Source organism: Papaver somniferum, chromosome 9 (genome assembly GCF_003573695.1).
Source record: "Papaver somniferum cultivar HN1 chromosome 9, ASM357369v1, whole genome shotgun sequence".
Lineage (NCBI taxonomy): Eukaryota > Viridiplantae > Streptophyta > Magnoliopsida > Ranunculales > Papaveraceae > Papaver > Papaver somniferum.
This window is the reverse complement of record NC_039366.1, coordinates 54,141,850-54,147,371: the sequence shown is the minus strand read 5'-3', so window position 1 is coordinate 54,147,371 and position 5,522 is coordinate 54,141,850.

Here is a 5,522-nt window from a genome sequence, read left to right as displayed (position 1 = left end):
TCGTCACTAGGTGAAGATAAACTTGATCAAAGCGAAACGCTTTATCAACACATGATTTCGACATATAGATAGGCGAGATATACTCGACTCGAAATATCAAATGTGTATGATCCAATCTATATAGCATACGACTTTTGTCTCATAAGAAGTAGGAGATAGAAGAGATATACTTTTGAGTGATAGATAAGTTCAAGTCTCCATGTACCTTTTTGTTGAAGTTCCACGGTTCCTTGAGTAAATCTTCGTCGTTGTATGATGAATCGCGATGAAGTCCTTGAGCTCAACTACACTTTTCTATCCTAGTCCGAGACTTAGCTATGTAGGCTAGAAATCAAGACTCATAGTTTTGATTACTAACATTGACAAACATGCTTGAGATAGCAACGCATGCGAGGTAGACCGAGCTATGCTCTAACAATCTCACCCTTTTTGAATTTTAGTGACAACTATTAATACATATGGAATACAAAAAAGATAAACTTTAGTGGCTCCTATTCCATAGTCTAATCTTCAACGTTACCTGAAATCTTCGTCCTTCCAAGTACTCCAATGATCCCAAAGGTTGTAAGTTTAGCATCACCATTGTTGAAGATCCGTAGCTATAACAATGAGAGAAATCGAGATTCTCGATCATTATTATACAATGTCATAGTATTATTATGTAACATCAAAGTCCAATTGTATCACGACTTTAACAATAATACTACGGTGATATGTATCACTCCCCCTTAGTCAATACTCCATCTCGATCATGGAAACCACTCCCCCTTACACAATGATCCGAAAACCATATGTATTTGTAGTGTGAACTACAATATTTCTCCCCCTTTTCGTCAATAAAATTGTTAAAGGTATAAGAACAGGATCACAATGAAATTCCCACAAGAGACATTTCATAGACTAAAAGAAAAATACATACCAACTTAATTTAGATGCAATCATAAAGCCGAAGATAAATGCATTCATCAAGGATTTTTAAGATACAAGATAACCCCTATAAAATTCCACAGCCGCACACCCCGCAAGATATTACCATTAAGCACAAGTTCAAAAGAACTCTCCCCCATTTGATGTCATTCCCGAAGGAACAACAAGAGCGACCTTAATTTCGAAAGAAAAGAAGGATTTTTTAATTGGACACAAAAACCATAGAAATGATTTTCTATATCCAAAACTCAACCAAATTAATTACAAAATAACCCATGATTAATTTAATTGGAATACGCAACTAAATCAAACCACAAAAGTGATCAATTTAATTGAAAGTGCTAAACATAAGTAAACTTACGGAGCTACGACTAAAGTAATCATACAGAGATGACTAACTTACTCGTTCACATACTCAACATAAGGAAAACCTTACGGAATATACGACTACATTAACCAATAGAACATGATTTGTATAGCCGTTCATATACTCAACACAAGAACTTGTGGAATATATGAAAACTCAACTAGACTAATTACAAGAGAACTTATAATTAATCTAATTGGAATACAAACAACCAAACTAATCACAAAAGTAATCAATTTAATTGTCAAAGGATTTGCTCGACAAAAGAACTTTCGGAGCAAACAACTAAATAACCAATCAAGATGATTAATTTAGTTCAAGAATGCTCAACATATAGCATCTTATGGAACAACCAACAAGGCCAATATTAATCGACATAGTTGTAAGGTGCTCAACATAAGACACACAATGGAGCCTTCACGGTAAAACATAACAAAATGGATCAATGAAAATCAATACCGTGGATAAAATACAAGGATCTATTCTATTTTCCATCATAACGACATAATAGACTTTATCCTTGTCAAACAAAAGATTTTATCCTATTTTCCATCAAATACATGACTGCATAGGCATAACTTTTGTATTTGTCAAAAGTCCATTCGTCCTTTCATCAATACAAATACCAATTCATGAACGACTTTACTTTTGACAGCATATGGGACCTTCAAGTTCACGGACGCAAACAATACATATCCCATAATCAAATTGCAATATCACAAAATCATAACGATCAATACTGCAATAACATCATCCTCCAAATATTTTTAGAATTTAATACCAATAAACCTAAAAAAATAACATAAGGAGATGAAAACAAAAATAGCTATGTGTAGTCACAATCATCGCTATTGAAAGCACTAGTTATTCGTCCAACTAATCCAAACAGAAGACATACTAGAAAACCAACTAGAACCAAGATCAGACGAAAAACTAAATCATGTCTGCAACCAGGGATTGAACAAGAACGAGTTCCTCAGTTGCCTTCCTTAGTTCGTCTCTTAGGTAGTCTAGATTTCGTGTTGCGATACCAAGTTGTTCGCGTACGACCTTAAAGTCTTCAAGAAGATTTCCTACCAGTTGTGAAGAAATCTGAACTGGAAGTTTGTCTTCGTTTTCATGATCAAGAGCATGAAAGCATGAGATATCAATAGGACATAGCTCAACATCATCAACCTTGTTGCTTCCCTCCATTTTGCACCAAAAAGACTTATAGAAAATCTTTTTGCACCTCTGGAACACATTATATATGTAGTTGCAGGAAATCCTACAATACACCCCTCGTATGATTTTATTATTGATCAGCCTATTTTTAGGTTTACACTCTTAATTTTTATTGATTAATTTCTGAATATTCTTACAAGGAAAATAAAGAAATCAAGAATGATCTCTGCTCTCAACTTTCTCTCTCTTATTTACTTATCTCTCACCCAAAAAAGATCTCTCTCTCCTTTACAACTCGAATAACTATTTATAAGGGAAATACATAATGACAGCTAATCTGTCCTTTTTTCGGATATGGTTTGCGACATTCTCGCAACCTTACAAATGTTGACTTCGCAAGCTTTCTAATTTTCGCAGACTATCACACCTTTCTCATGATCCTTGCTGATGTCGTTTCTGAAATTGTTCTGCGACGCTTTTGTGCAATACCATTGTTAACTTCGCTGAGACATAACTGTTGCGAGATTCTGATCCTACATCTTGCCTCTTCTCATATCTTCTCTGCAAAGTAGAGAATGATGTGAGAAATGCCGCAACCGCTTATTTTCTCATATTCTGCATTTATCACACGTATTCTTTCTTCCATTTATTTCTCGACACGTCTTTTGTAACCGTTACTTTTCCCGCTTAAATCTTTCCGTATTAACCACGTTTATTTTCTCGAGGAAAAATTCCCTCTATATATTTCTTTTCACTTCTTCTTCTTTCTTTTTATTCTCTCTGCAACTTCATCGTTCTTCTGCAAACTCCATCGTTGCAACTTTTCTTCTTTCTTCTTCAATCTTTTTAAATTCTTCTTCATCTTCAAATTAGATCTTCATAGTTCGTGATCTTCTTCAAGATAATTTCCCTGCTATCATCTTTCATGGATTCATCAAGGTTAGTCTTCTTTTTTCTTCCTTATAATTTTGCTGAAATTGATATATTTGAAATTGATCTTGTATTGCCTTATGTGATGTTGTTTATGTGATTCCCATACTCTTGTTATTTCAGCAAAAGCGGCTCCAACACTAAATTTTCAGTTCAGAATCCTAACAATCCCAAATCACAGCATAAAGTTGTCGTTCATAAAAGAAGTCTGCGAATGAGAAGGTAGTAAGAAACACTATCTTTTTCTAATAACAATATTGTTGCCTCTGTTTCTTATCTAGATTGTAATTCGCAGGGTGATAAAGATCTTCATAACCTCACAAGAAATCTCGCCACCTCAAGGTTTCCAACTACTGTTCCCTTCCATCTACTCATTTCTTCCAAATCTCCTGCGACATCTTCGCAAGATAAACCTTTATCTCCAATTCATGAAGACGCTGCCTCTGACTTCATTTCTTCCAAATCTCCTGCGATATATTCGCAAGATAAACCTTTATCTCCAACTCGCGAGAATGCTGCCTCTGATTTCATTTCTCCAGTTGATCTTCTATGACTGAAATCCCCTTGTGGTTCCTTCTGCGAATGAAGCCTCTTCTCTTCCCATTGAGAATGTTTCTCAACCTTCTGTCCTACCAGTTCTCTTCCTAAGTCTCCTCCTTTGTCGAAAGAGACGTGGAAGGGATAAATATTGCTTTCAAGGTTTTATCTGAGATTCTAGATGATGGAAGAAGTCTTCCACTGATCCCATCAAGTCTAATGTTTGCGAAATTCTGAGCAAGCATTTGGGTTCTGACAAAGCTGCTTCGCAGACAACTTTAGAAAAAGAATGTAATGCTCTTCGTCTTGAAAATCAGAAACTTCAGAATGTTTTGCTGGATCGTGATAATCTTCGCAAGAAGAATGATGAATTAAGAGGTATGATTTCCTCATCTATGTCTTTAATTTGCCTTTTCGATGGTTTTATCCTTCCCTGCTTAATTATCCTTTAAATCCCTCTTTCGCATGTTAAGCATTAAATCAGAAACGAGTAATGGAGAGATATCAATTTGAATCTGCTGTTGAAGAAGCCCGTGTTGATAAAGAAGTCTTAATGGATCAATATAACCAATTGATAATCTCTATTCATATTCTCTTGATCAAATAAATAACTTACCAATGAAAATACCCAATTAGTTAGACAAGATCTATTAAGTAATGAAGTATCTCGTCTTTCTTATTCTTTAACCAAAGCTAATTTAGGGATGGAAACTTTATCAGATGAGAATAAAACCTTGTCTCAAGAGAAGCGAGTTTATTTAAACAAGATGGCGATATCTTCGCAACAACTTAATATTCTCCAAAAAGTATGTGCTGACCAAGAAAATCTCTTCGCTCTTTAAGAAATGAACTTAAAGAAGTAACAGAATCATCTATCACTGAAAGAGATTCACTCATTCAAGGTAGAATAGCTTTAAGTGTGAAGGCAAATCCTCTTAAAGATCAATATTCCAAATTAGAAGATCTTATTCTTCTCTTGCGAAGAAAAATGCCTTCCTTGTTTCTAAAGAGAAAAATCTTCAGTCTCGACTTAAAGGTTTAGTTGGAGATAAATTTGATGACGCAATGGATCATTGGGAGAATAGTTGTCTATCCTTGGTTCAACACTTATTTCGCAAAAGGAAGGTAGTCATAATAGTTTGACTGCCTTAATTATCTTTCCTTTGTCATATCTCTCTGAATTCCTTATCTTAATAAAATTTTGTATTCTATTTTTCGCAGAGTCTGAGAAGAATCTTCATTCTTCTATTTCTGATTTGGAGGCTAAATATGCTAAAATTCGCAAAGAAATGCACTCTGTCTCTACCTTACTGGTTCTCGCGACCGGCAGAAAGAAGACTTGATTATCTTGCTTATTTTAAGGATATTCAAGATAGGAATCATCAAAGAGCACTTCTTCGCCAAGTTCATCTCCGGGCTGAAGTCCTTGTAAATGACATTTTTTGTCCAACTCTCTTCCTCCTACATCAATTGATCCTTTAGAAGTAGATGATGATGAAGTTCCTCGTCCTGCTGATAGTGATTACGATTATGAAGCGGTGCAGAGGATAATTTCCTGGAAGATGAAGAAGAAGTTCCTTCTAAAGAAGTATCTGCT